Consider the following 16,222-nt stretch of genomic DNA (forward strand, 5'->3'; position numbering starts at 1 on the left):
CACCATGGTGCGCACCAAGGAGCGCTCCGAAGTGTGCTCCAAGGTGTGGCGTGCACGAAGTCGGAGCCCGGTTTGCCCCGGGTGCGCACCTCGCGTGCACCTTCGCCGCGGTGGGCACCATGGCGTGCACGAAGTCGGAGCCCGGTTTGCCCCGGGTGCGCACCTCGCGTGCACCTTCGCCGGGGTGGGCACCTCGGCTGGGTTGCGCGCCCTGGTGCGCACCAAGGAGCGCTCCGAAGTGTGCTCCAAGGTGCGGCGTGCACGAAGTCGGAGCCCGGTTTGCCCCGGGTGCGCACCTCGCGTGCACCTTGGCGCGGTGGGCACCATGGCGTGCACGAAGTCGGAGCCCGGTTTGCCCCGGGTGCGCACCCCGCGTGCACCTTCGCCGGGGTGGGCACCTCGGCTGGGTTGCGCGCCCTGGTGCGCACCAAGGAGCGCTCCGAAGTGTGCTCCAAGGTGCGGCGTGCACGAAGTCGGAGCCCGGTTTGCCCCGGGTGCGCACCTCGCGTGCACCTTCGCCGCGGTGGGCACCTTGGCTGGGTTGGGCACCATTGAGCGCTCCGAAGTGTGCTCCAAGGTGCGCACCATGGCCCTCCAAGGTGCGCAGCATGGCGTGCACGAAGTCGGAGCCCGGTTTGCCCCGGGTGCGCACCTCGCGTGCACCTTCGCCAGGGTGGGCACCTCGGTGCGCACACCTTCTCAATGTTTTCTTGCCTTTTCTGGAAATTGGTGAAGGCAGCGCATCAAAGGTGCGCACCTCGGTGTGCTCCGAGGTGCGAACCCGAGAGCGCTCCGAGGTGCCCACGAAGTCGAAAGTCGGGTTAATTGCATTGTTTTCCCCGGGTGCGCTCCGAGGTGCGCAACATCGGTGCGCACCAAGGAGGGCTCCGAAGTGTGCTCCAAGGTGCGCACGATTCGGAGCTCGGTTTGCCCGGGGTGCGCACACCTTGGCTGGGTTGCGCACCCTTTGTGCGCTCCAAGGTGCGCACGAAGTCGGAGCTCGGTTTGCCCCGGGTGCGCACCTTCGCCAGGGTGCGCACCTTGATGCGCACGCCTTGGCTGGGCTGCGCACCTTGGTGGGCGCCATGGTGCGCACCTTTCGTGCGCTCCAAGGTGCGCACGAAGTCGGAGCTCGGTTTGCCCCGGGTGCGCACCTTGGTGGGCGCCATGGTGCACTCCGAGGTGCCCAAGATTGGTGCGCACCAAGGAGCGCTCCGAAGTGCGCTCCAAGGTGCGCAGGTGCGCGCGAAGTCGAAAGTTGGGTTAATTGTCCGGTTTGCCTCGGGTGCGCACCTTGCGTGCACCTTCGCCAGGGTGGGCGCCTTGGTGCGCACACCTTGGCTGGGCTGCGCACCCGGGCGCGCACACCTTGGCACCCGCGTTTCCTTCATTTTAAATTTTTTTTTTTTACAATCTCTCAAGTGGGAAATTCTATAATCTCAACTTTTTTTGCCTTTTCAGGAAACTTTTGAATGGAGCGCATCATTGGTGCGCTCCGAAGTGTGCTCCAAGGTGCGCACCTCTGGTGTGCTCCAAAGCTCTCTCTAGCTGCGTGCACCTGCCCCGGCCGCGCACCCGGCCCCGCCCAGCTTCGCTCACCTGTCCCGGGCGTCTGGTGCGGAACCTTAGAGTAAGAAACATCACCGTGCACCTTGGCCAACGTGCGCGACTCGACCGAGCGCGCACTGGCCGAGGTGCACACCGATTTCACCTGGGTGCGCGCGCAGCACCTCGGGCGCACCGGGGTGCGCGCACAACGCCCGGGTTGCACCGTGGCCTGTGTGCTCGGGGCGCCTCGGGTGCGCGCTCGGTGTCGCCCCCGCGCGCGCGGTAGTGCGGGCAGCGCACCCCGGCCCGGCCCGGCCCCGACGAGAACGCAAACGGGCAAAAGGTTTATTCAAATAGCATTGCGACGCCCGGCGAAAAACTAAAAAAGGGTGCAACACCGGGACTTCCCGGGAGGTCACCCATCCCAGTACTACTCCGGCCCAAGCGCGCTTAACTGCGGAGTTCTGATGGGATCCGGTGCACTAACGCTGGTATGATCGCACCCGTTATGAGCTTGTCGCAGTGTGTACTTAGCAAACCGCGACCCACGTGCGAATCCACCCCGGCCACCCACCCCCGTCGAGGTGCACACCCTCCCTCGCGAAGTGCGCCCCGTTCGCCAAGTGTGAGCCCTGCCCGGGTGCGCGCACCTTGCTAGGGCGTCGGGTGTGCACCCGGCCCGGCCTACGTGCGTGCACCTGGACGGGGCGTCGTGTGCGTGCAGTGTCCCGTCTGCAACGCGGTGCCCACACACCACCTCGGGCGCAACGACCTGCGCTCACATGTGGGCCGAGTGCACCTTGGTGCATGTTCGGGGCGCCTCGGGTGCACGCTCGATCTTGCCCCGGTGCACCAAGGCGCTCGGTTTGCCCCGGGTGCGCACTTGGTGCAAGGTGGGCACCCAAAATAGGGATCAAGCACCAAAACACAAGTTTCGGGATGCAAAATGGGACCCAAGGACCACAAATGCGTTCCAAGACCCATGATGGGTCCACGAGAACAAAAATGTGTTCCGAGACTTAATAAACAAATATTGGGTTTTAGGAGAAGAAACATGCTCTGATGCCCAAAACGAGAATCGACCCCGAAAAGGCCACAGGCCAAAAGTGGGATGCGAGACAAAAAAAAATGGGACCCGAGGACCAAAATTGGGTTCCCAGGTCGAAGACAGGGCAACCGGACAAGAAACGACCTCTAAGGCTCGAAATGAGTCCCGACGACTAAAACTTGACAAGAAGCACCCATCAGGCACCCAACTCGACACCCATGGGATGCCGACCCACCCGGGCTTCCACCTAGCACACCTTGGCACCCACCCACCCTCGCACCCAACCTCGCACCCAACTTAGCACCTTTGAACCCACATTGGCACTCACCCTGACCCTGGCACCTTGGAACCCACATTGGCACTCACCTTGACCCTGGCACCCACCTTTGCACTCACCTTGGGACCCACCCTGGCTCCCACCTCGGCACCCACCCAGACACCCACCTTGGTTCCTTGGCACCCACCTTGGATCCTTGGCACCCACCCCGACACCCACCTTGGCACGCAACTTGGCTACTTGCCACCCACCTTGGCTCCTTGACGCCCACCCCGACAACCACCCCGTGACCTACCCTGGCTAGGGTTGGTGCACACCCACCCTGGTGCCCACCTTGGCACCCACCCCATGACCCACCTTGGCACGCACCTTAGTACCCACCCCGTTACCCACCCTAGGACCCACCCCGTGACCCACCTTGGCCAGGGTGGGTGCCTTGGTGCGCACAACTTGCCTGGGCTGCACACCAGGGCGGGCTCAAGATGGCACCCGCGTTCCGTTTTTTTCACTATCTTTCAAAACGGAAATTTTAAAATCTCGTTTTTTTTTTTTTTTTTGCCTTTTCTGGAAATTAGTGAAGGCAGCGCATCAAAGGTGCGCAATGCTGGTGCGAACCCGGGAGCGCTCCGATGTGTGCTCCAAGGTGCGGCGTGCACGAAGTCCGAGCCCGGCTTGCCCCGGGTGCGCACCTCGCGTGCACCTTCGCCGGGGTGAGCACCTTGGCTGGGTTGCGCGCCCTGGTGCGCACCAAGGAGCGCTCTGAAGTGTGCTCCAAGGTGCGGCGTGCACGAAGTCGGAGCTCGGTTTGCCCCGGGTGTGCACCTCGGGTGCGCACCTCGCGTGCACCTTCGCTGCGGTGGGCACCTTGGCTGGGTTGCGCGCCTTGGTGGGCACCATGCAGTGCACGAAGTCGGAGCCCGGTTTGCCCCGGGCGCGCACCTCCGCCAGGGTGGGCACCTTGGTGCGCACAACTTGCCTGGGCTGCGCACCAGGAAGGGCTCAAGATGGCACCCGCGTTCCGTTTTTTTCACTATCTTTCAGAACGGAAATTTTAAAATATCGTTTTTTTTTGCCTTTTCTGGAAATTAGTGAAGGCAGCGCATCAAAGGTGCGCAACGCTGGTGCGAACCTGGGAGCGCTCCGATGTGTGCTCCAAGGTGCGGCGTGCACGAAGTCGGAGCCCGGTTTGCCCCGGGTGCGCCCTGGTGGGCACCATGGTGCGCACCAAGGAGCGCTCCGAAGTGTGCTCCAAGGTGCGGCCTGCACGAAGTCGGAGCCCGGTTTGCCCCGGGTGTGCACCGCGGGTGGGCACCTTGGTGCGCATGCCTTGCCTGGGCTGCGCACCAGGGCGGGCTCAAGATGGCACCCGCGTTCCGTTTTTTTCACTATCTTTCAAAACGGAAATTTTAAAATCTCATTTTTTTTTGCCTTTTCTGGAAATTAGTGAAGGCAGCGCATCAAAGGTGCGCACCTCGCTGCCCACCACGGTGCGCAACGCCGGTGGGCACCCGGGAGTGCTTCGAAGTGTGCTCCAAGGTGCTGCGTGCACGTTGTCGGAGCCCGGTTTGCCCCGGGTGCGCACCTCGCGTGCACCTTCGTCGGGGTGGGCACCTTGGCTGGGTTTGCCCCGGCTGCGCTCCGAAGCGGGGTTATTGGAGCGCCGCCTCTTTTTTTGTCGGAGCGTTTGGTGGGGTTTCTCGCATTGGCTCTTCCCAGGCCCGGTTGCCACCCTGGCGCGCACGAAGTCGGAAGTAGGGTTAATTGCCCGGGTGCGCACCTTTGCCAGGGTGGGCACCTTACCTGGGCTGTGCACCCGGGCGGGCTCAAGATGGCACCCGCGTTCCGTTTTTTTCACTATCTTTCAAAACGGAAATTTTAAAATCTCCTCTTTTTTTTGCCTTTTCTGGAAATTAGTGAAGGCAGCGCATCAAAGGTGCGCACCTCGCTGCCCACCTTGGTGTGCTCTGAGGTGCGCACCCGGGAGCGCTACGAAGTGTGCTCCAAGGTGCGGCGTGCACGTTGTCGGAGCCCGGTTTGCCCCGGGTGCGCACCTCGCCTGCACCTTGGCCGGGGTGGGCACCCTGGCTGGGTTTGCCCAGGGTGCGCTCCGAAGCGGGGTTACTGGAGCGCCCCCTCTTTTTTTGTCAGAGCGTTTGGTGGGGTTTCTCGCATTGGCTCTTCCCAGGCCCGGTTGTTGGGTGCGCTCCCACCCTGGCGCGCGCGAAGTTGGAAGTTGGGTTAATTGCCCGGGCGCGCACCTTCGCCAGGGTGGGCACCTTGGTGCGCACACCTTGGCTGGGCTGCGCACCAGGGCGGGCTCAAGATGGCACCAGCATTCCCTTTTTCTCACTATCTTTCAAAACGGAAATTTTAAAATCTCGTTTTCTTTTGCCTTTTATGGAAATTAGTGAAGGCATCGCATCAAAGGTGCGCACCTCGCTGCCCACCTTGGTGTGCTCCGAGGTGCCCACCACGGTGCGCTCCGAGGTGCCCACCACGGTGCGCAACGCCGGTGCGAACCCGGGAGCGCCCCGATGTGTGCTCCAAGGTGCGGCGTGCACGAAGCCGGACCCCGGTTTGCCCCGGGTGCGCACCTCGCGTGCACCTTGGTGCGCACACCTTGGCTGGGTTGCGCGGCCTGGTGGGCACCATGGTGCGCACCAAGGAGCGCTCCGAAGTGTGCTCCAAGGTGCGGCGTGCACGAAGTCCTAGCCCGGTTTGCCCCGGGTGCGCACCTTCGCCGCGGTGGGCACCATGGCGTGCACGAAGTCGGAGCCCGGTTTGCCCCGGGTGCGCACCTCGCGTGCACCTTCGCCGGGGTGGGCACCTCGGCTGGGTTGCGCGCCCTGGTGCGCACCAAGGAGCGCTCCGAAGTGTGCTCCAAGGTGCGGCGTGCACGAAGTCGGAGCCCGGTTTGCCCCGGGTGCGCACCTTCGCCGCGGTGGGCACCCTGGTGCGCACCATGGCGTGCACGAAGTCGGAGCCCGGTTTGCCCCGGGTGCGCACCTCGCGTGCACCTTCGGCGGGGTTGCGCGCCCTGGTGCGCACCAAGGAGCGCTCCGAAGTGTGCTCCAAGGTGCGGCGTGCACGAAGTCGGAGCCCGGTTTGCCCCGGGTGCGCACCTCGCGTGCACCTTCGGCGGGGTTGCGCGCCCTGGTGGGCACCATGGTGCGCACCAAGGAGCGCTCCGAAGTGTGCTCCAAGGTGCGGCGTGCACGAAGTCGGAGCCCGGTTTGCCCCGGGTGCGCACCTCGCGTGCACCTTCGCCGCGGTGGGCACCATGGCGTGCACGAAGTCGGAGCCCGGTTTGCCCCGGGTGCGCACCTCGCGTGCACCTTCGCCGGGGTGGGCACCTCGGCTGGGTTGCGCGCCCTGGTGCGCACCAAGGAGCGCTCCGAAGTGTGCTCCAAGGTGCGGCGTGCACGAAGTCGGAGCCCGGTTTGCCCCGGGTGCGCACCTCGCGTGCACCTTCGCCGCGGTGGGCACCATGGCGTGCACGAAGTCGGAGCCCGGTTTGCCTCGGGTGCGCACCCCGCGTGCACCTTCGCCGGGGTGGGCACCTCGGCTGGGTTGCGCGCCCTGGTGCGCACCAAGGAGCGCTCCGAAGTGTGCTCCAAGGTGCGGCGTGCACGAAGTCGGAGCCCGGTTTGCCCCGGGTGCGCACCTCGCGTGCACCTTCGCCGCGGTGGGCACCTTGGCTGGGTTGGGCACCATTGAGCGCTCCGAAGTGTGCTCCAAGGTGCGCACCATGGCCCTCCAAGGTGCGCAGCATGGCGTGCACGAAGTCGGAGCCCGGTTTGCCCCGGGTGCGCACCTCGCGTGCACCTTCGCCAGGGTGGGCACCTCGGTGCGCACACCTTCTCAATGTTTTCTTGCCTTTTCTGGAAATTGGTGAAGGCAGCGCATCAAAGGTGCGCACCTCGGTGTGCTCCGAGGTGCGAACCCGAGAGCGCTCCGAGGTGCCCACGAAGTCGAAAGTCGGGTTAATTGCATTGTTTTCCCCGGGTGCGCTCCGAGGTGCGCAACATCGGTGCGCACCAAGGAGGGCTCCGAAGTGTGCTCCAAGGTGCGCACGATTCGGAGCTCGGTTTGCCCGGGGTGCGCACACCTTGGCTGGGTTGCGCACCCTTTGTGCGCTCCAAGGTGCGCACGAAGTCGGAGCTCGGTTTGCCCCGGGTGCGCACCTTCGCCAGGGTGCGCACCTTGATGCGCACGCCTTGGCTGGGCTGCGCACCTTGGTGGGCGCCATGGTGCGCACCTTTCGTGCGCTCCAAGGTGCGCACGAAGTCGGAGCTCGGTTTGCCCCGGGTGCGCACCTTGGTGGGCGCCATGGTGCACTCCGAGGTGCCCAAGATTGGTGCGCAACAAGGAGCGCTCCGAAGTGCGCTCCAAGGTGCGCAGGTGCGCGCGAAGTCGAAAGTTGGGTTAATTGTCCGGTTTGCCTCGGGTGCGCACCTTGCGTGCACCTTCGCCAGGGTGGGCGCCTTGGTGCGCACACCTTGGCTGGGCTGCGCACCCGGGCGCGCACACCTTGGCACCCGCGTTTCCTTCATTTTAAATTTTTTTTTTTTACAATCTCTCAAGTGGGAAATTCTATAATCTCAACTTTTTTTGCCTTTTCAGGAAACTTTTGAATGGAGCGCATCATTGGTGCGCTCCGAAGTGTGCTCCAAGGTGCGCACCTCTGGTGTGCTCCAAAGCTCTCTCCAGCTGCGTGCACCTGCCCCGGCCGCGCACCCGGCCCCGCCCAGCTTCGCTCACCTGTCCCGGGCGTCTGGTGCGGAACCTTAGAGTAAGAAACATCACCGTGCACCTTGGCCAACGTGCGCGACTCGACCGAGCGCGCACTGGCCGAGGTGCACACCGATTTCACCTGGGTGCGCGCGCAGCACCTCGGGCGCACCGGGGTGCGCGCACAACGCCCGGGTTGCACCGTGGCCTGTGTGCTCGGGGCGCCTCGGGTGCGCGCTCGGTGTCGCCCCCCGCGCGCGCGGTAGTGCGGGCAGCGCACCCCGGCCCGGCCCGGCCCCGACGAGAACGCAAACGGGCAAAAGGTTTATTCAAATAGCATTGCGACGCCCGGCGAAAAACTAAGAAAGGGTGCAACACCGGGACTTCCCGGGAGGTCACCCATCCTAGTACTACTCCGGCCCAAGCGCGCTTAACTGCGGAGTTCTGATGGGATCCGGTGCACTAACGCTGGTATGATCGCACCCGTTATGAGCTTGTCGCAGTGTGTACTTAGCAAACCGCGACCCACGTGCGAATCCACCCCGGCCACCCACCCCCGTCGAGGTGCACACCCTCCCTCGCGAAGTGCGCCCCGTTCGCCAAGTGTGAGCCCTGCCCGGGTGCGCGCACCTTGCTAGGGCGTCGGGTGTGCACCCGGCCCGGCCTACGTGCGTGCACCTGGACGGGGCGTCGTGTGCGTGCAGTGTCCCGTCTGCAACGCGGTGCCCACACACCACCTCGGGCGCAACGACCTGCGCTCACATGTGGGCCGAGTGCACCTTGGTGCATGTTCGGGGCGCCTCGGGTGCACGCTCGATCTTGCCCCGGTGCACCAAGGCGCTCGGTTTGCCCCGGGTGCGCACTTGGTGCAAGGTGGGCACCCAAAATAGGGATCAAGCACCAAAACACAAGTTTCGGGATGCAAAATGGGACCCAAGGACCACAAATGCGTTCCAAGACCCATGATGGGTCCACGAGAACAAAAATGTGTTCCGAGACTTAATAAACAAATATTGGGTTTTAGGAGAAGAAACATGCTCTGATGCCCAAAACGAGAATCGACCCCGAAAAGGCCACAGGCCAAAAGTGGGATGCGAGACAAAAAAAAATGGGACCCGAGGACCAAAATTGGGTTCCCAGGTCGAAGACAGGGCAACCGGACAAGAAACGACCTCTAAGGCTCGAAATGAGTCCCGACGACTAAAACTTGACAAGAAGCACCCATCAGGCACCCAACTCGACACCCATGGGATGCCGACCCACCCGGGCTTCCACCTAGCACACCTTGGCACCCACCCACCCTCGCACCCAACCTCGCACCCAACTTAGCACCTTTGAACCCACATTGGCACTCACCCTGACCCTGGCACCTTGGAACCCACATTGGCACTCACCTTGACCCTGGCACCCACCTTTGCACTCACCTTGGGACCCACCCTGGCTCCCACCTCGGCACCCACCCAGACACCCACCTTGGTTCCTTGGCACCCACCTTGGATCCTTGGCACCCACCCCGACACCCACCTTGGCACGCAACTTGGCTACTTGCCACCCACCTTGGCTCCTTGACGCCCACCCCGACAACCACCCCGTGACCTACCCTGGCTAGGGTTGGTGCACACCCACCCTGGTGCCCACCTTGGCACCCACCCCATGACCCACCTTGGCACGCACCTTAGTACCCACCCTGTTACCCACCCTAGGACCCACCCCGTGACCCACCTTGGCCAGGGTGGGTGCACCCACCCTGGTGCCCACCTTGGCACCCACCCATCCTAGCACCCAGCCTGTGACCGGGCTTGGAACCCAACCTTGCACCCGTCTTGGCCAGTGTGGGTGCGCACCCATCCTGGCACCCACGTTGTGACACACCCTTTAACCCACGCACCCTAGCAGCCACGTTGGCACCCACCTTGGAACACAACCTAGCAACTTGGCACCCACCCCGTGACCCACCTTGGCATCCACCATAGCAGTCGCCCACTTGGCACCCACCTTGGAACCCAAGTTGGCACCCACCTCGGCACCCACCTTGACACTTGTGGACCCACCTTGCCACTCACCCTAGCATCGACCCATCCTAGCACCCACCCTGGCACCTTTGCACCCTAGCACTCACCCATCCTAGCACCTAACCTGTGACCCACCTTGACACTCACCCTCGCACCCACCTTGGAACCCAACCTAGCACCCACCCACCCTGACACCAACCCTAGCACCTACCCACCCTTGCACCCACCCTGTGACCCATCTTGGCACCCACCCATCCTACCACTCAACCTATCACCCACCTTCTCACCCACCTTGGCATCCACCTTAGCACCCACCCACACTGGCACCTTGGCACCCACCTCGGGCAAGGTGGGTGCACACCCACCCTGACACCCAATTTAGAACCAACCGAGCATGTTACCCACCTTGGCACCCACATTGCAGCCCACCCTAGTACCCACCCTATGACCCACATTGGCATCCACACCCTAGCACCCAGGCACCTCGACACCCGCCTTGACACGCACCCTAGCACTAAACCTGTGACCCACCTTGGAACTCACCCTAGAACCCACCCACCCTGTGAACCACCTTGGCATCCACCTTAGCACCCACCCACCTTGGCACCCACTCTAGCACTCACCCATCCTAACACCCAACTTGTTACCCACCTTGGCACCCGCCCTCGCGTCCACCTTGAAACCCACCCTAGCACCCACCCACGCAGGAGCCCACCTTGGCACCCAACCTAACACCCACGCATCCTGGCACCCAACTTGTGACCCACCTTGGAACCCACCCTAGTACCCACCTTTGAACCCACTATATCACCAACCCACCTTGGCACCCACCCTATGACCCTCTTTGGAATCCACCCTAGCACGCACCCACCCTGGCACCCACCATGGAGCGCACCCTAGCACCCACCCACCTCGGCACGCACCTCAACACCCACCTTGGTGTGCGCACTGCGCCAACCTCTCAAAGACCCTATGTGGTGCGCTCCAAAGTGTACACCTTTGGTGCGCTCCAAGGTGCGCACCTTTGGTGCACACCGAGGTGCACACCAAAGTGTGCACCGAGGTGAGCACCAAAGTGCACTCCAAGGTGCACACCAAGGCGTGCACCTTTGGTGCGGTCAATGCAAACGAATTCGGAAGTTGGGGTCGATGTCCTAATCGCTGCTGCAGACTACACGTATGAGAATCGGACAAATAGCTTTATATAGGGGAGGTGTTGCGTTTGATGGGTCGACTCCCCTGGTTGTGTGCACTGCACCAACTTCAAAGACCCTGTCTTGTTTAAGAAGTCAAAAGTTGGGGTGGATGTCCTAATCATTGCTGCAGTCTACGCATGTATGAGAATCAGACAAATAGCTTATATAGGGGAGGTGTTGCATTCGGTGGGTTGACTCCCCTGGTTGTGCGCACTGCGCCAACCTCAAAGACCCCGCATAGCAGAAGAAGTCGGAAGTCGGATTTTGGTGAGCACCAAGGCGTGCACCTTTGGTGCGGTCAACGCAGACGAATTCAGAAGTTGGGGTGGATGTCCTAATCGTTGTTGCAGGCTACACATGTATGAGAATCAGACAAATAGCTTATATAGGGGAGGTGTTGGGTTTGATGGGTCAACTCCCTTGGTTGTGCGCATTACGCCAACCTCAAAGACCTTGTTTTCGTTAAGAAGTCAAAAGTTGGGGTCAATGTCCTAATGGCTCCTGTAGGCTACACATGTATGAGAATCGGACAAATAGCTTATATAGGGGAGGTGTTGGGTTTGATGGGTCGACTCCCCTGGTTGTGCGCATTACGTCAACCTCAAAGACCTTGTTTTCGTTAAGAAGTCAAAAGTTGGGGTCGATGTCCTAATTGCTCCTGTAGACTACACATGTATGAGAATCAGACAAATAGCTTATATAGGGGAGGTGTTGGGTTTGATGGGTTGACTCCCCTAGTTGTTCGCATTACACCAACCTCAAAGACCTTGTTTTCGTTTAGAAGCCGAAAGTTGGGGTCGATGTCCTAATTGCTCCTGCAGGCTACGCATGTATGAGAATCAGACAAATAGCTTATATAGGGGAGGTGTTGGGTTTGATGGGTCGACTCCCCTGGTTGTGCGCATTGCGCCAACCTCAAAGACCCTGCATTGCGGATGAAGTCGAAAGTCAGAGTTTGGTGTGCTACAAGGTGTGGTCGAAGGTGCTCACCTAGGTGTGCACCTTTGGAGCGCAGGAAAAGTGCCCTCCAAAAGTGCGCACCTTTGGAGTGCACAAAAGTGCCCTCCAAAAGTGCGCACCTTTGGAGCGCACAAAAGTGCCCTCCAAAAAGTGCCCTCCAAAAGTGCGCACCTTTGGAGCGCACAAAAGTGCCCTCCAAAAAGTGCCCTCCAAAAGTGCGCACCTTTGGAGTGCAGAAAAGTGCCCTCCAAAAAGTGCCCTCCAAAAGTGTGCACCTTTGGAGTGCACAAAAGTGCCCTCCAAAAGTGCGCACCTTTGGAGCGCAGAAAAGTGCCCTCCAAAAAGTGCCCTCCAAAAGTGCGCACCTTTGGAGCGCAGAAAAGTGCCCTCCAAAAAGTGCCCTCCAAAAGTGCGCACCTTTGGAGCGCAGAAAAGTGCCCTCCAAAAAGTGCCCTCCAAAAGTGCGCACCTTTGGAGCGCACAAAAGTGCCCTCCAAAAAGTGCCCTCCAAAAGTGCGCACCTTTGGAGCGCACAAAAGTGCCCTCCAAAAGTGCGCACCTTTGGAGCGCACAAAAGTGCCCTCCAAAAGTGCGCACTTTTGGTGCGCACCAAGGCGCTGGTTCGGTCGTTGCAGGCGAGTTCGGAAGTTGGGGTCGATGTCCTGAGCGGAGGTGCAAACTACACAGGTGTCGGAATCGGACAAATAGCTTATATAGGGGAGGTGTATGCTTCGATGGGTCGACTCCCCAGGTTGAGCGCACCGCGCCAACCTCAAAGACCCTACGGTATGGATGAAGTCGGAAGTTGGGTCCGATGACCGATTCGATTAGTAGGTATGCTCATGAGGTCGGAATTTGGGTCCGATGACCTGCCATGTGCAGGAAGGCGAATGTTGGCACTGTGCGTTGCAAGGTGCACACCAAGGTGCTGGTGCGGTCTTTTTAGTCGAGTTCGGAAGTTGGGGTCGATGTCCTGATCGGAGGTGCAAGCTACACAGGTGTGGGAATCGGACAAATAGCTTATATAGGGGAGGTGTATGCTTCGTTGGGTCGACTCCCCGGGTTGAGCGCACCGCGCCAACCTCAAAGACCCTACGGTATGGATGAAGTCGGAAGTTGGGTCCGATGACCGATTCGATATGTAGGCATACTCGCGAGGTCGGAATTTGGGTCCGATGACCTGCCATGTGCAGGAAGGCGAATGTTGGCACTGTGCGTTGCAAGGTGCGCACCAAGGCGCTGGTTCGGTCGTTGCAGGCGAGTTCGGAAGTTGGGGTCGATGTCCTGATCGGAGGTGCAAACTACACAGGTGTGGGAATCGGACAAATAGCTTATATAGGGGAGGTGTATGCTTCGTTGGGTCGACTCCCCGGGTTGAGCGCACCGCGCCAACCTCAAAGACCCTACGGTATGGATGAAGTCGGAAGTTGTGTCCGATGACCGATTCGATATGTAGGCATACTCGCGAGGTCGGAATTTGGGTCCGATGACCTGCCATGTGCAGGAAGGCGAATGTTGGGACTGTGCGTCGCAAGGTGCGCACCAAGGCGCTGGTGCCGTCGTTGCAGTCGAGTTCGGAAGTTGGGGTCGATGTCCTGGTCAGAGGTGCAAACTACACAGGTGTGGGAATCGGACAAATAGCTTATATAGGGGAGGTGTATGCTTCGATGGGTCGACTCCCCGGGTTGAGCGCACCGCGCCAACCTCAAAGACCCTACAGTATGGATGAAGTCGGAAGTTGGGTCCGATGACCGATTCGATACGTAGGCATATTGGCGAGGTCTGAATTTGTGTCCGATGACCTGCCATGCGCAGGAAGGCGGAATTTGGGTCCGATGACCGAGTTGATGGCGTGCCATGCGCAGAAAGGCGGAATTTGGGTCCGATGACCGAGTTGATGTTGATGGCCCGCCATGCACAGGAAGGCGGAATTTGGGTCCGATGACCGATTTGAAGGCGTGCCATGCGCAGAAAGGCGGAGTTTGGGTCCGATGACCGAGTTGATATTGATGGCCCGCCATGCGCAGGAAGGCGGAATTTGGGTCCGATGACCTGACATACGCATGGAGTCCGACTCGGGGGCCGATGTTCGATTCGATGACTTGCATTGTGGGTAAAGTCGGAAGTTGTGGTCTTTGACCCGATTCGATGACCAGACTTCGGCTGCTTGAGAATCGGACAAATAACTTATATAGGGGAGGTAGTGTTCTCGAGCATCCTCCCCCCGTGCCCGTTTATGTCGATTGATGCTGGTGCTCGACTGGTTGGAGCGCTCGGATGCAAAAATCTTGCACCAGGATTTATCGATTGTGATGGACACGGCAAGTCTCCTGATTGCTATGCAGGAGCTCATCGTGAATCTCTATGCGGCCTTGGTATGGACTCGACCTGCGGAATGGTTCGGCAATGGTAGTCGCTCCAACACGTCCTTGCAATGGCCACAGAGGTGATTCGACTAGAGCTCCAGTCTAGCTTTTGGGTTGCTTGGCGGACTGGTATAGCCGCGATCGAGTTCCGGCCATGAACGTTTTAGATAGCTCTTGGGCTTTCTGGGACGGAAGTCGGAAGTTTGGGCTGTTGTCCGATTTGATGACCATTCTTCGGATGTGTGAGAATCGGACAAATAACTTATATAGGGGACTGTGTTGTCTCACGCAGCCCCCTCCGTGCCCCTCTATCTCGACCGATGTTGGTGCTTGAAAGGGTTGGGATCGCTCGGATTTATAAACGTGCACCACCATTTGTCGAGTGTGAGGGACGCGGCAGGTCTCCTAAATGCTATACGGGCGCTCTCTGAGAATCTCTATCCGGCCTCGACACAGACTAGTCTTGCTGAATGGTTTGGCACTGGTAGTCGATCCAACACGTCGTTGTTGTGGCCGCCTAGGCGATTCGATTCGAGCCCCCGTCTAGCTTTTGGGTTGCTTGGCGGATTTTGCCCTATCCGCAAGTGAGCTCGGTCCCTAAACGTTCGAGAAACCCGATTGCTATGCGCCGACTCTCTTTCTTGCGAGCCTCCATCTAGCTTTTGGGTCTCTACGGAACGGAAGTCGGAATCTGGGACCGTTGTTTGATTCGACGAGGCAGACTACGGTTGTGCGAGAATCGGACAAATAACTTATATAGGGGAGGTGTTGACTGGAGCATTCTCCCCCGTGCCCCTCTAACTCGACCAATGCTGGCGCTCGAACGGTGGTAGCGCTCGGATTTTCGTTGAGCGCCAGCATTGGTCGATTTAGAGGGGCATGCGAGATTCCCGAATGCTATGCGAGGGCTCTAACGGAAATGTCTATTGGTTTCGGTATGGATGCAATTGCGAGTGGTTCGGCAAAGGTAGTCGTTCCGATGCGTCCATGTCGTGGCCAAATCGATAATTCGATTTGAGCCCTCGTATAGCATTTGGGTCTCTCGATGTGATTCCGCATTCCAGTCCCTTTGGGCACTGCTTGAGCCGCATCCCAGGGGGTTCCCTTCCCAATAATCTGCCTCGCAACCCGATTGCTATGCGGTGAGGCTCCTCGGCCGCCTCGGAACTATCTGTGTATCAGACGCATCGCGGGATAAGGGGTTGGCAACGGTAGTCGCCCCAAGCGCGTCCGATGCTTGGACCATTCCGAGGCGGCCCTGAAGCCTCTTCCGTCTAGCCGTTGGGTCCTTCTCGCCGCATCCCTTGCCTCGCACCCCGATTGCTATGCGGTGAGGCTCCTCGGCCGCCTTGGAACTATCTGTGTATCAGACGCATCGCGGGATAAGGGGTTGTCACTGGTAGTCGCCCCAAGCGCGTCCGATGCTTGGACCATTCCGAGGCGGCCCTGAAGCCTCTTCCGTCTAGCCGTTGGGTCCTTCTCGCCGCATCCCTCGACTCGCACCCCGATTGCTATGCGGTGAGGCTCCTCGGCCGCCTTGGAACTATCTGTGTATCGGACGCGTCGCGGGATAAGGGGTTGTCACTGGTAGTCGCCCCAAGCGCGTCCGATGCTTGGACCATTCCGAGGCGGCCCTGAAGCCTCTTCCGTCTAGCCGTTGGGTCCTTCTCGCCGCATCCCTCGCCTCGCACCCCGATTGCTATGCGGTGAGGCTCCTCGGCCGCCTTGGAACTATCTGTGTATCGGACGCGTCGCGGGATAAGGGGTTGTCACTGGTAGTCGCCCCAAGCGCGTGCGATGCATGGACCATTCCCAGGCGGCCCTGAAGCCTCTTCCGTCTAGCCGTTGGGTCCTTCTCGCCGCATCCCTCGCCTCGCACCCCGATTGCTATGCGGTGAGGCTCCTCGGCCGCCTTGGAACTATCTGTGTATCGGACGCGTCGCGGGATAAGGGGTTGTCACTGGTAGTCGCCCCAAGCGCGTCCGATGCTTGGACCATTCCGAGGCGGCCCTGAAGCCTCTTCCGTCTAGCCGTTGGGTCCTTCTCGCCGCATCCCTCGCCTCGCACCCCGATTGCTATGCGGT

General features: G+C 60.3%; 2 non-coding genes across 2 annotated transcripts; both read right to left on the bottom strand.

The window, feature by feature from the left end:
• Window positions 1-1,934: 1,934 nt before the first annotated feature.
• On the bottom strand, window positions 1,935-2,053 carry LOC131870748 (5S ribosomal RNA). The gene has a single exon (XR_009369052.1). It is a non-coding gene; the product is annotated as a 5S ribosomal RNA (ribosomal RNA).
• A 5,917-nt stretch (window positions 2,054-7,970) lies between these two features.
• LOC131870726 (5S ribosomal RNA) lies at window positions 7,971-8,089 on the bottom strand. The gene has a single exon (XR_009369030.1). It is a non-coding gene; the product is annotated as a 5S ribosomal RNA (ribosomal RNA).
• Between the last annotated feature and the right edge of the window lie 8,133 nt (window positions 8,090-16,222).

This window comes from Cryptomeria japonica, unplaced genomic scaffold (assembly GCF_030272615.1).
Source record: "Cryptomeria japonica unplaced genomic scaffold, Sugi_1.0 HiC_scaffold_345, whole genome shotgun sequence".
NCBI lineage: Eukaryota > Viridiplantae > Streptophyta > Pinopsida > Cupressales > Cupressaceae > Cryptomeria > Cryptomeria japonica.